The following is a 15,664-nucleotide window of genomic DNA, read 5'->3' as shown; positions in this document are numbered from 1 at the left end:
TAGGTATTGTTTCATTGTAATACCCGGTGATTGTTTTGAATGAAATTTAAGTGTAAGCGAACATTCACTTATACGAGGCCTCCACGTGCGCACGGAGTGCTACACGACACTCACACAAGCTCGTACAGTACACTACTAATGGTGATGATGTAACGCGTGCACGTTTGGCATGCAAATAGGCTGAATGATCCTAGCAGAAGATGAGCGCTGTAATAAATTGCAATTTCTTGTGACCTGAAAATATTAAGCAGCAATCCAAAGTATAGGTCGAGGTCTGAATGTAGTAGTCGTTAATTCCTGGATATAACACGATCTGTTATATATTATATCTATTATAACACGAACCGGTATTTTAACTTCGGCCGCCAACATTGGAAGAGGGGTTTCGAAGACCCAATATTCAGCCACCCTCTGATATGTGACATCATATGAATTTTAGGCCATCCCATGTTAATGGTCTTTTTGCCATACCCCCACCGACCCGACTTCAAAGGTACCGAGTGAAAACTTTTTATTGGGATTCATTGAAATACATTTTATTTTTGATAAAAACGGCCGACCGACCCACTGCCTACGTATGAGGTACGTATGTTTGAATTCAAGTGTGCATCGTGTGAAAACATGCCTTGACATGTGGCCTAACTTAAGTTTTCCAGGAAACTGGCAGTGTTCCAATTGTTATAAGTTACCCTCCTGGTCAGGAGGGCTTCAAAAATCAGTCAATAGACTCATTGGTTGTTCCTCTCCACGGAAATTTTAAAAAAAAATCTTATCTTTCTTTTATTGGGAACGTGTCCCTCAATTGATTGACCCCATTTACAACGGCGCTAATCACCCACCTGGGTCTAGTGGGGAGCTGAATCGAGGTGGGGGGTCGAAACCCCCGCTTCTAAATACAATGAGGTTACATTGATTAAACTAAGTTGTTAAATCCATACATTTAGATTTACAGTATAGAACCAAGAGATTGTCCCCGTTATTTAGTTGGCTGGTTGTGATTGAATGACAGTACTTTTCCTATATTATTGTCATAAGGAGGGCTTTTAAAATTAAGTCCATAGACTCATTGATTGTTCCTCTCCACGGAAGTCTTTAGTAAAAGGCGAAAGATTTAAACGAGGTTGAAGAGAAACCAGAGTACCTACCTACCCTGAGTCCTCGAGGTATTCATACCCCGAAACCATTACCTTTACACACGGTGTTTTACTTTCGACAAAATTTAGATTTTTTCCCGCCACAAAATCGGTCTTTTAGCCAGAAGTTTCCACAGATTTCAGTCGGAATTTTATCCAAATTTATATCTCATTTAATAAGATCAATCAACAAGCAATGATGCTACAGTTACAAATATATGATTATATTCATGACGATGGTATCTCGTTTTCCGTGAGTGCTCGGTAAATTCCGTCAATCTCCGACTAGGGGCACGACTCACACTCGGCACCCTCTAATGTGACTCGGACCAAATCGTCTCAGTATGATCGCGGCTAAACATTAGCTAAACTGCCTAACTTTGGAGTGTCATAGATTCGAACACAGTTATTACTGAACTAGGTTTCTTTAACAGTACAGAATATTTTTTATCTTAAAATAAGGATTGACCCAGTTATCTATTTGATTGGTAAATTCCGTTTGATTTTCGATCTTGGTGTCCCTACAAACCCACCACACGTGCCGGGAGCGAAACAGGGGGTTTGTTATCGGCCCCGAATGACCATACAAACTGTGAAATGAGAACTCTCGTATTCATGTGTGTGGTTTGTGTGAAAGCGATGCGCGATTATTTCAGTAAAATATTCCAGAAAGATTCACCTATATCTACATTAATATGTATGAATAGAGAAAATTTAGTACCGAAGGCTTAACAAAACTTTATCTAATAAGATATGAGAATTAGATTCAATTCACTCCTCTCCGACCGATCTAGAACACATCTATTCAAATGTTCCACGATGGTCTATAAGCTGAACTGCATTCAACCGAGATAAAAAAATGATAACTTGGTGAAACGTGGCTTGATTGGTCCGATATACTCGGCAGGAGTCTGATGTAACCAGGGTTCAATTTACTTCAATTTATCATTTAACAGATCGTTCAACATGATTCGTACAATAGAACGCTACCGATAGACACATCAGTCGAAAATGATCACTACTAGCGACAATACGACAAGTGGCCCGGTCCCGCAGCTCAGCTGGTGTCAGAGAGTCCAAACTCGTCCGGTTAGATTTAGGTTCAGTTTCAACATTAGAATGTATTTAGGATGTTATCTACCGGCGTCTGTACTGGGTATAACATTCAACGCATTCACGTTGTTAGTTCTAAAACGGTTTAAATCTGATGTTTATTTTCTCATCAAAATTCTCGCTATAAACGATATTTTGTTTATGGTCGCTACATTCATTCTTTATCCGCTGAGAACTGCGTACATTTACGCCGTTTTGGGAGATATTTTGTTCCGCGTAGATGACTGGATGTTCGGGTGGATTTTTATTTTAATATCTTTGCCGTTTTTTTATATATTTCAGATGACACGTAACTGGTGCACTGTACTGCTCAGTCTAGAGCGGTTAATCGTCGTATTGTTTCCAATAAAATCTCGTAGAATTCCCAGAAAGCTGATTGCACAGGGCGCAATGTTATTTATTTCTTTGTTGGCTTTTTGTGGTCATTTAGGTCAATTTCTACCCCGCAAACATCTTGGATTCATGAACTGTCCTTACTATTGGCCTTATATCACAAGACGGCGTGGAGTGATCCGGTACAATTTTGCAATATCCTTCTGGATTTATTCAGTTTCTGAGCGTATTTTTTTCTTCTTTCTCACTGTCACGTTTCCACTGTTCATTTTGGTTTTCATCAATGTAATTCTTATTTCGGTGACATTTTACCGTCGGGTTACTCGACTTTCACAGCTCGGTATAACTGATGAATCGTCTAGAAGGGAAATGAGGGTTTTAAGGATGGTTTTATCAGTTGTTTTCGTGTTTATTATTTGCGAAGGTTTGGGATTTGTGGATCGTAGAAGAAATTTGTTCCCCATAGGAATTATCGGTTTTTCTTTTAGATTAATCGCATTGGCATTTTCTATTGTTGATTCGTCAGTAAATTTCATTATATATTGTGTGACAAATGACAAATTCAGAAAATCGTCCTTTGACATTCTAAGTAAAGCTTGTTCTAGAAGAGGTTCTTGTTTTCGATGAATAGCTGGCGAGAGTTGAGATGAGACAATTCTACAGTGGAACTCGCTCCGGATTTTTGTAGAAAAACCCACAATTAAATTTTTAAGAAAATCTCGGAAGAGAATCTAATACAGAGGCATCAAAACTGTCCGAACATTTCTCAAACTGGAAAATAAAAGGACAAAAAGGACGATGGTATTTGAATAATGTTTATGCAAGAGATTGATTCATAAAACTGACATCAAAACTGGGGTTAGCTTTTTTTTAACAAAACAAGTTAATCTGCATTCCTTGACCATTTGAAATATCAGGTTGTAAAAATCCTACAGCAAATCACCCACCCTAAAATAGAGCCTTAAATAGTCCAAGAGTTATCAGATCGGTAGTAAAATGTTACATCGACTATAAAACCAAAATAGTCTTAGACTGGACTTAAATCTAAGTTAGGCCACCGGTTGACGCGGATAGTCGGTATGCCGTAGGTGATTGGCTGGACGCCATTTTATGTAAGTGTTGTAAGTTACCCTCCTGGTGAGGAGGGCTTCAAAAATCAGTCAATAGACTCATTGATTGTTCCTCTCCACGGAAATCTTTAGTAAAAGGCGAAAGATTTAAACGGGGTGGAAGAGAAACATGAGTACCTCTACCCTGAGTCCTCGAGGTATTCATACCCCGAAACCATTTTTGCCTTTATACACGGTGTTTTACTTTCGCCAAAATTCAGATTTTTTCCGCCACAAAATCGGTCTTTTAGCCAGAAGGTTCCACAGATTTCAGTCATAATTTTATCCAAATTTATATTACACTTAATTAGATCAATCAACAAGCAATGATGCTACAGTTACAAATATATGATTATATTCATGATGATGGTATCTCGTTTTCCGTGAGCACTCGGTAAATTCCGTCAATCTCCGACCACGCCCACGTGTCCTACAATGGACACGCGTATTGTGACATCTGGGGTCACCTGGCACGTGACCGATACTCTGACCACAGGGTGAAAAGTACCAATATCCGACCTCGTATTTATGACGTATTCTTAACGGATAATGGTCGTATATGTTTGATATCTGACCCCAATCCGTAACTGACATTGAAGAATCCGGGAAAACGGATCTGCGTATGTATTGATAGATCCCCAACCATACGTCGGTTGTCCGTTGCTGATACTTAGACAGATACGCAACTGACACTTGACGTATGCTTGACGGATTAAAGAAATCCGACTCGACGGTTTCGACGAGTTGAAACAATTATCCGCAGTATCCGCATCGGTTATATGACGTATTCTTTGATTAGTCATAACCGCAATGAATGGATACATTGCGGATTCGAAGCGATTATCCCGTATATGCAAACGTATTTTGATTGGACACCCGTCTGTTGATCCCCATACGAACGGATATATGCGGTTTCGTGAATAATCTGTATTACGTATTCTTTTGTTTTAGTACTTTCAGCACTTATATACGCACTGCAGGCAACAGGATCCGCAAAGCATATACGAGCTCTAGATATCTCGGGAATTCTTTCTCCGCTATACGTATGTCCGTGTCTATATTATGCAGTTTGATCAAGTGTACAAAACCAATGAAAAATAAGAAAACTACGATGATATACTGATATAATGAATGTTAAGATTTCTTTTATTTAGATGTTATATGTTTTCATTGGATCATGACAAGTTCTAGTTATGTTTAAATAAAAACTATTTAAAAACTGTTTAAAAATAACTAGCCCGGCCAACAAACACTTTCAGTAAACTTCCCCTAACAAAAAAATCACACATGTGATTTTTTAAAAAACACGTGTGATTCACATGTGTAAAAATGGGACATTATCACACATGTGATTTTGTATGTGAATCACACGTGTGATTTTGTATGTGAATCACACGTGTGATTTTATCCCATTTTTACACATGTGAATCACACATGTGATTCACATTCAAGCTGTATCACACGTGTGATTTTCTAATCTAATTAACCCATTTTTACACATGTGAATCGTACGTGTGATACGGCCCTGAATGTAAATCACACATGTCACATAACACAGTCATGTGTGATTTTTAACGCATGTGATCTGCAGTCATCCTCATTGTTCAAGCTCCACACGACTGTATTCAAGAAGAAGTATAAGCACACATTCATAATGGTCAAAATTTGACCACTTCTTTCATTGTTTCATCCATATTTCACAATTTCCTAAAAACTTATTGCCTGAAAGGAGATCCACATAGTGGCAAAACAAAATGAAGTTTCAAAATTACCAACCAAATGTAATAACTCACTTGTGTAAGCTTACATGTTGATGGGAATTTTTTTTTCAAATATTTACAGATTTACTTCGTCAATTTATACTGTTTCAGCATTTGTCCAATTTTCTTTCTAATTTGGGCCGCGATAACCCCCAATCAACAATTCAGAACATGATCTGGAATGAGACAAAATTATAAAACATTCAAATACTACACACAATTCCAAACAATAAATCAATCAATCAATATCCCTAATATCAATCATCTGATGAAAAAAGCCAAAGTTACATTATTATGATAAGTGAAACCAGATCGAAAATAAACGGCGCTACTTTTACACTAGCTTATAAATTTTTTCAATCAACACTTACCATAACAGGACTCAAAACCTCTTTTTCAGTAATTTGTTCCGGCTGAAAGTATACGTTTCATTCTCCATGTAGATAAATTACTACTCGAGGAAATGTACTGACTCCCTAGATTAATAACGGAAAATTCCATTTTAATTTGTAAATGATTCATTCAAATGTAGAATTGGCAAATACTGTTCAATACCGGCTGATCATTCAGTTTAGGAATTATACAGTATAGTATGCAAACGAGTGTCTTTTTCCTGGACATATCGTGATTTGATTATTATTCCATTATTTAACTGAAATGCACACGGTTATGAAAATATATTATAGTTTCAAATTACTTTTAATATTTGTTTTTAATGAACTCGACCATTCAACCTTTAACCCGAAAGCCCATTACCCCTATTACTCTTAAAATATTCATATAAATGAATAACATTTAAATCATTGAACTTCTAAAATCAATTTTAATAAAAAATTTAGTATTAAAATGGAAGCAAATAAGTACTACTGTCCATCAGGTAATATCAATATAGATAAATCCCAAAAAGCAAGACACAATAAAACTAATACACATTTAGAGAATAAATTGAAACTAGAATATAAAGATGATATATTAGAAACTAAATTAGAAGAATTAAAGAATGAAAAAGAAACATATAAATGTGATGCATGTAATCAATCATTCAGTGATAAAAGATATTATAAAGAACATTTAAAATCTATAAGTCATATTAGAAATAAGAATAATGATATTTTAGGTGAAGATTATTTTGATAGACAATTGTTTAATTATCTTCGTAGTATAGTTTTGTTCGTGGATATCAATACTTCGAAAAATCAACAGCAGTTTATTTATTTATTGTACCGGTACGCGTTTTCTTAAATGAATTGAATTGTTCCGGTCCAAAAGGCGGGTCATACTAGTTAGCGTCTGAAAATGTCAGCGTCGGTGATACCTTGTTATTGTCGATATTAAACGGTCTAAAGTCAGTTTATACATCACATACATTACACATTGGAGGTCCCTTGTACATGTACATCCCATCGTGACGCAGCGGCGATGGTAATGTCATAGAAGAACAAAGTCAGTTGAAAATACCTACCCACTGCACCGATAAAGAATGATAGCAAGCCAGAGGTCAGTGACAGACAGTCAGTAATGGGGAGTGATGTACCGTTCGTGATTATGATTGTATAATGGTTATTGGACGTCAATTTCATATGTGAAATGTAGTCCCCATCTGATCGGATGACTTGTCTGACTGACTTGTTAGTCACTCCTCTACTAATAGTAACACTATAAGGCCTTCCCTCCTGCATAGTTTACCCTATAGGCCAATGACTTTTTCCGGAACGAATAATAACCGAATATGCGCTTAAACTGTCACTAGCGAATGGTAAAAACACCGTAGCTTCGTTCTTATCGGTGTTATTTCCCCCAAAACCTGGCACATTAGTACTTTGCGCGTAGTAGCACATGCGCGTAGTAGCACATGTGGGTCAACATATCCATGCTGTGAGTTGACCCCTAGGTGGCACTCTTTCAAAAAACGAAATGTGACGAACGGATTTCGTGTGAAATCTTGGCTCGCATCCCTGAACGACATTCTATCCAGAAAGGCAGAAACCCGTTATCGCTGTTTGCAGCTATATTTATTATTATTATTACGATTGGTAGAACACTATATCCGTGTTGACGCGATGAGGAGAGAATCCCACAATGATAATAAAAAGTCCGAAAATGAAACTTCGAGATAGTAGTTTATTTCAACGACTATATCCTAATTGTCATCTTCAGGAATAATGAATTCATTATTCCTGAAGATGAGTATTAGGATACAAACACACACAAACACACGCTCATACAGACTTCTATATGGTGATGCTGTAACGCTGCTTGGCGTGTGCACGTTTGATATGATAACAGGCTGAATAATCGTCGTAGCAGAAGATGAGCGCTGTGTTTTCTGTTTGATTGAATTTGTATTTAATTGTAATTGCTTGTGACCTTAAAATACTAAGCAGCAAACTATAGGTATAGGTTAAGGTCTGAATATTGTAGTGGTAAATTCCAGGATTTAAATCAATCTGATACCGGTGTTTTAGCTTCCGCGGCCATACATTGGAAGAGGTTTCGTTCCCAAGACTCAATATTCAGCCACCCTCTGATATGTGACATCATATGAAGTTTATTTGAATATTTTTTCATATCGTAAAAAACGTTTTTTGGAAAATATAAAATAGTTACCCTGCCACGCCTGCCTGTACCCTACAAAATCTTGGACGTAGACCACAAACAAATGTTTATCTTCGGTCTTTTTTGACTACAAAATAATACTGTTAAAAAGATAAAATACAATATAAAATTCTAGAAATTTGAAGTCACGAATTAATAAGATTTTTCAAGCAATGCCCTAGTAATAGGGAATATGTTGTTCTAGATCAAAGGTCGAAAGGTCGAGTGAGTAGAAAATGAAAAATAAATTCTCGCACACTCGAATTTATTTTTCATTTTCTACCCACTCAACCTCTCAACCTTTAATCTAGAACAACATATTCCCTATTACTCTTAAAAATATTCATATTTAAAAAGTGCGAGTAAAGTGTGAGCATAATAATCTAGAAAAATAAGATCAAATATAGATTTTGAATAATAAAAAATCAATTTTCAATATAAAAAGTGTGAGTAAAGTGCGAGTAAAGGGCAAACATAAAATGTGTGAGAAAAAGTAACGAGTAATTAACGAGTTGTTAGAATTGAAATCAATTTCAAACATAAAAAGTGTGAGCAAAGTGTGATTGAAATAATTCATATTTGAATCATTGAATATTTATATTTGAATGAGTGTTGATAAAAGTTTTGTTATTAAAATGGAGAAAGAAGAAGAAGAACCCAACTTCAAAATCGAAACCAATAAATTTTTTTCACAGTTTATCATTAGAAATTATATTTCAGCAACAAATTTAGTGTCCGCAAGGTATTATAAAATTGATAACATTACTATGATTAATCAAATATCATCAAATGAAACATATTTAATTACTGAACTAATTGATACTTTTGATAATGGTGTTAACAATCCTAAAATGTTCAAAACAGTTTTACATTTTTAAAGGAACTTTGGATGAAAACATAATTAATATTCTTAAAACTCCTTTCAATGAAAGAAAAAGTGATATAATACTTTCTAAAGATTACAATGATTTGATTAAATTTATAATTGAAAAAAGACAATTATATTATTTCAATTTTGATAATAAACAAATTATCTATAATGAAAATTCATCAAATATTGGTATTCAATGTGAATTAGATATTGAACAATCATTCAAAGATGTTGCAGTTCAATGTAATTTAGATAATGAATTTAGAAAATTCAATCCTAATGAAAAAGTGAATTGTTATTGCGGTGGTAAATATTTAAAATCACATAAATCAAAACATTATCAAACAGTTAAACATATCAATTATGAAAAAAATAATTAATATATATTAAAATAAGATTAAAAAGTTATTGAATCAGATTAGTGAATTAATTAAATAAATAAATGAGTGAGTGAGTGAAAATGTATTAAACTTATAACATCTAATATATAAAAATCAACAGAATATTAAATCAATTTTTATGCTTACAGGTTTATTTTCATTCACAGTTTATACTATAAAACAAAGGTAAAGGCGGGTTTCATTTAACCAAATTCATGTCTTCAAGTAAAAACGTTTTGGCGCATATACCTGATATCGATCGTAATGATCCCACGTTAGAATTCTACGATTCTTGTAAAATTAGATATACAGAATTGAAAGAAAATATAAATTATCTATCAGATCGAATAAATAATATTAAGTGTTGTGAAATATGCAATGAAAATATAAAAATGAAAAATCATTAAGGAATCATAAATATATTCACGAGTTAAATGATAAACTTATAATTCAAATTAAGCAATAGACTGTTAAATTGGCTGAAATATATAAAAATAGATTATATTATAACTATTTCTATATTTAGATTAATAATTTATATTTATAATTTTTATAAAAACTGATTTATATATCTATGTACTAGACGTATGAGTAAGAAAGTAAGATTCTTGCCAAGAAAGTAAGAATTCTTGGATTCTTGGATTCTTACTCGTACGTCTAGTACATAAATATCATAAATAGTTTTATCATATATATTTCTGTTTCAATATTTATATATCTCACAGATTTATTATAAATATTTGGAAATAAATATAAATATAATATTTATAAATCATATTCAATTATATATTTACATTTATCATTAATTAAAGAGGATTACAATGAATCCATTAGATTGTTAAACTGTTTAAGTATTAAATTGCGTAGATTGTATATTCATAAACTAAATGATAAATCACGAATAAGACTGTTAAATAAGCTGAAATGTATGAACTATTAGTTAATCAAAAAGGGGGTTTTAGGTATCAATGTATTTGATACGTATTAAATACGTATCAATGTATTAAATACGTATCAAATACGTATTAATGGTATTAAATACGTATTAATGAATTAAATACATATTATGCGCAAAGAAATTCATTGAATCATGGAACAATGACCCAAATAATGAACAATACATTGAATCTTCATTAAGTGGTTGAGAAATTACATAAATCTGTGAAAATATATAATATTTCAAATAATACCCCCTTTTTCAACTACTAATGATATAAAGATTTATTCTTTATGTACTAAAAGTACTAAAGACATAAAGACACAGGAGGTCTTATTTGAAATAAACCCTATATCTTCACAGATTTATCAGATTATATATTTTTAACTAATATAATCTATATTTCAACATTGGAAAGGTACAATTTATTTCGACCTTTGATCTAGAACAACATATTCCCTATTACTTGCCCTTACTCCAAACGACATCTAGCTTTCAAGGTAAACCACGCTTTGCCCATGGGCAATTTATTTCGATTGTAATTCAGTAGTATGCTAACCGGCAAATTACCGGCCACTTGGGCATGGTAAAAGTACCGTATCTCGTTATTCTCGGTGTCATTTCCCCTAACCTTGGTACATTAGTACTTTTCCCGTAGTATCCCATGTGGATCAACATAGCCATGTTATCAGCTGACCCTTAGGTGGCGCTCCTTACCCAGCAAGGCAGAAACCCGTTATCGCTGCTTTGCAGCTATATTTGTCATAATAATGTTCATATGAAATAACAACATAGATAAGCCTGTGTTTTTGTTGTGTAACCAAACGAAGGTCGAAACTATAGTACAAGCGAAGATGTATCAAGCGGGGCTCCACACACTCCTACGTGAACTATGAAACGTTGCGTACATAGTTCACGCAGGGATTTAGGTAAATTTCTTGGATGTTCCTATGAATTAGGCGTTATGCGTTTTCCAAATCGGTATTTTTATAAGGCGTTTTTCGAACACCGATTTCTGACACCGTTATCACATTTTCTAATCGTGTATCTAGTGTTTCAACGTGTTAACCAGCATACCGGGGGACCTCTTTGAACATATGAAACATTTTGAAACACCGTATTGATTTTTTGCCACGTATGTCATTCATACATTTCAACTCATAAACTTTCGGAGGATTTTATCAAAGAAAAAGCCGTAAAGCCTTCAAATGATCGCACACGCGCCATCGGCTCCGTTCGTGCTTGAAATGGAAATTATAGTTATCGTACGATGATGAGTGATCGAAAATAAAATATGAAATCTCAATCATTCGATTCTCTCAAAGAAATGCATTGGAAAGGTGGATTGGAAATAAACTGAATTGTTTATAACCTCATTTCACATGTTGCCTTTCCCTGAACGTAACTACACTAACTATGATCGCTGGGTCGTGGGTATTCACGGAAAACTATCCGTGACTAATGCTTATCGTTACGGACAACTTATCAGTGATTCGATATTTAACCATCAAATTAATCATTTACTTTCTTCAGAATGTACAAAACCCTGCTCATCGTCTTGGCCTTGTTTATGGCCATTGGAGCCATCGCTGTCGAAGGTAATTTATTTGGTTTATTTGGTTCGAGATTTGTAGTTTGGTTTTGTTATTAACAAATTCCCAATTTCTAAGTCATAGAAGTTGAAATTGAAAGGAGAGGATTGCCATGTTACTGTAACGGTAAATTCGGTTCCTACTGGCTGATTGGTGGACCCCCCAGTGGATGTTGCTTACGATTGATGGGAAGATGTTGTCCTCACGAACCATCATCTGATAATTTCGATGTTGTATCACAATGTTAATCATTCATAAGCTCGAATAAAGAGTTAACACAATAAAAAGTAATTTCATCATATCCCTAGCTCCGTAGCTCCATATTCAGTTTGAATATAGAGTTTAGAATAGTTCATTTCCGATATTTTTTTTAAATCATACATCCGGATATCAAGCAAGTAAATGTGCAACTTGATCCATACCTCAAACAGACGAGCAGGAAATCAGAAATCAGTGCTCTGTGATATCGGGTGATCACTTGGGAAAAAAGAACGATTACTAGCAGCAATCACAATGAGAGAACAGGGAGTCCGGTGATGTTGTGAATGTTCATGCATGATAAAGAACCAGTGAAACAGGAGCGAATAATTTAATCTGCTTTTTTCGATGCGAACCACCATGTCGATCTCGACCGTCACTTGCTGCCATATACGTCCTGCATGCTAAAACAAAAACATCGATCTTAGCCGCTAAAAATAAGCCGTGATATTTATTTTGATAGACGTCTGCACTGAAATAAAAATTGCCAGGTTTCGCTTCGGGAGCGGTCATCTAAGTTCCAGCTTCTGCAAATACCCTTACGGTGCAGGGTTTTTTCCACAATCGATTTTCATTCCCTTAAAATCTAAAAGCCAGTACCCTCCAAATTTGAACAAACATTGATTAGTTAATTTTCTACTGTACGATAGCGTCTGTATGTTCATGTGTATTTTCAATATATCTCCTGTATTGGGCGATAACCATTTATCGCTTATTCAACGTGCATCATAAAAAATTCAGTTACGATAGGATAAAGATTTACCGACCGATGTAAATTTAGTTTTACTCGCCGTGTTTGGCGAAGTTTTGCAAGTCGCTGAAAATAGAGACATTACCATTGATTTTTAAAGGCGTTCGATTTTTTAAAGTTCATTTTTATCATGTTATACACTAATCAGATTTTAGAATTAATGAAAAATGACGAATGTATAAAACCTCGATTTAAAGGCGTTTTTCCATGCGATATGATGCGTGCGGTAAATGGTTTGAAACCCTATCGTTTCATTGTAAATAACGATAATTCGTACGAACCGGGTACTCATTGGCAAATTTATAGACGGATCTAAAATTGGATTTTGGCAAAACGCCGAATTTTTATAATGAAATCTTAACGAATTATATGCACGAAAATTGTAAATCTATCCAATATCAAAATGTTATGTCTGATACTTGTGGTTATTACGCGATGTTTGTACAACTATTATTACGTCACGGAATGGATTTGAATGAAATTGAAAAGTATTTTTCGAAAAATACCAAGGGAAATGACGAGATTGTTACAGACGATAATGTAAATTATTTCAAACTGATGTAATGGAATAAAACATAAAGTTTTTGTTTTTTACACTTACCTAGGACTTGATTGTAGACTTAGTTGAAGATGATTTAAATGACGCGTCTTGGTTGTACTTGTGCGTATTTTTCTCTCGAAATATCGACGATATACTAGTTCTGACGCGTAATATTTATCAATGACTTGTGGAATGGAATTATTTTGAAAAAAAGAAGTAAAAAAGAAGTTTTTTGAAGAAAAAGCAAAGCGAGGCTAGGCAACGGTCTGACTCTTTCTTGGAATTTTAGGTTGGTCTTGAAAAAGACGGTTTTTCTTCGTACACATCAGATATTAAAATATATACGCGTTCGGAATCATATACGTCGGGATTGAACGACATTGTTCCGACGGCAGTGGATCGCGGTCATCTCTTCGGCAATACGGACATTCGTAATCTCGTGCGTTCTATAAGCGTTCTATACACTTAACGTAGATCTGCTTTCCGCAGCATGATGTCGGTGTGTCCATGCACACCTCCAAACACACACGGCACGTAAGGTCGAGAAAAGACCCACAAAATGTACACTGGTCGTGCTGCGTGTGGTCAACTCTTTGGTTACCATATGTCATCATAAACTTTACTAACTCGTAACTAACAACGATCAAATATCCTGACGTAAATGTGCTTGATTTGTTTCATAACATCATTTTAATATTTGCAAAGAAGTTGGATTCCTTGATCACCTTAGAAAAATCATTTTTTGATTGCAGCGAAATAGAATTAAGCGAAATAATGATGATTAGTTTCGACTGTGAACCAGGATATGGAGTTTGTCATGGTTATTGTAGACTTGTCTTACATATTTCGGACATAAAACTGACGAAATGTTGTAAGAAAGGTATTTGTTCGGTATGTTGGAAGATAACGGTTAAAAGGTGTGAACCTAACTCAAAGAATTTCAACTGCCCGATTGAAGATAGTTCAGCTATTCATAACTTGACGCGTAGGATCCGAACAACAATGTGTCGGCGCTGTAAAGATTGGAAGTCACCTGACGTTCATCAGTCCTGTATTGCCGGAACATTTTGTAGAAAATGCAAAGGTGACCTCGAAACATCATCTGATTTACAGATGTGTTTTAAGTGTTTATCGCGTGTTTGCAGCGTTAAATTGTGCGTGATATGTATGGAACATTGCAAAACTGAGAGATATTGTGGATGCGTTATTCACGATGTCTGTATCAAGGCGTTCAGCAATAATCGTAACAAATGCATGAAATGTAAAAATAGAACGCTATTCCTATATTACATATATATCTTGGTTTGAAATAAATAACATTGTTTGAAATATATAACTGTCGTTAATTGGTATTGTTTAATCTATTCGAACGCGGATTATCGCATGAGTAATCGGGTAACAGCTGTCGGGAGCATCCACCGCAATTTTTGAATCATAGGGGTCACGTGACCGCCGCCATCTTGGACGGACGCCATCTTGGGTCACATGACCGCCGCCATCTTGGATGGACGCCATCTTGGTTCACATGACCGCCGCCATCTTGGATTAACCACAACCACAATTTAACCACGGGCCTATAGTACCTCACCATCACTACTGCGATTTGATGAAGCTTTACCGCATAACGTGAATTCGATTGTTTACGCCGTTTTCGACGAATTACTACAAGTAACTAAAGAACGTCATATAGAGACCATGTTGTACACAAACCAAATTTTAGAATTTATGAAAAAAGACGAATGTCTGAAAGCGTTTTTCTTTGGTGTTTACCCATGTGACAGACTACCGAATATAACGAGCTATACTGCTGGTTTTGTAGTAAACACTGATAATCACGACGAGCCTGGCGAACACTGGTTAGCTATATATATATAAACGAATACGGAATTGATTATTTTTTTTATTCCTTCGGGCAATTACCCCGAACTTATGTTATAATATTAGAAAAATACTTGGATGAAAATTGTATAGACTGGAAATATAATAATAAGATGTATCAAAATGTATTATCCGATGTATGCGGTTATTACGCTATATTTGTACTATTACACCTATGTACACACCGAGGAAAAAAGTTTTGTTAAAACTTGGAGAAAAACTGAAGCAAAAAGCGAGGCGAGGCGTTTTAACACTGGCTCTTTCTTGGAAATTGAAGTAGTTCTAAAAAGAACTGTTTGGAGTGGGGGTTGCCTGTGTCGTCGTCGTCGCGGTCATCATTTTCCTCGTCGTCATTAATTATCATCGGCGCTGCAGCTATTGTTGTTGTCGTCGCCGATTGGCCCTCTCTATCA

At 35.1% G+C, this 15,664-nt stretch overlaps 2 non-coding genes across 2 annotated transcripts; both read right to left on the bottom strand.

Moving 5' to 3' along the window:
- Nucleotides 1–1,025: 1,025 nt before the first annotated feature.
- On the bottom strand, nucleotides 1,026–1,141 carry LOC141914371 (U5 spliceosomal RNA). The gene has a single exon (XR_012620816.1). It is a non-coding gene; the product is annotated as a U5 spliceosomal RNA (small nuclear RNA).
- A 2,566-nt stretch (nucleotides 1,142–3,707) lies between these two features.
- On the bottom strand, nucleotides 3,708–3,826 carry LOC141914365 (U5 spliceosomal RNA). Its single transcript, XR_012620811.1, has one exon. It is a non-coding gene; the product is annotated as a U5 spliceosomal RNA (small nuclear RNA).
- Between the last annotated feature and the right edge of the window lie 11,838 nt (nucleotides 3,827–15,664).

The sequence above is a fragment of the Tubulanus polymorphus genome, chromosome 12 (assembly GCF_964204645.1).
Source record: "Tubulanus polymorphus chromosome 12, tnTubPoly1.2, whole genome shotgun sequence".
Lineage (NCBI taxonomy): Eukaryota > Metazoa > Nemertea > Palaeonemertea > Tubulaniformes > Tubulanidae > Tubulanus > Tubulanus polymorphus.
The sequence above is the reverse complement of the archived record's forward strand: the minus strand, read 5'-3'. Positions and strand labels throughout refer to the sequence as shown.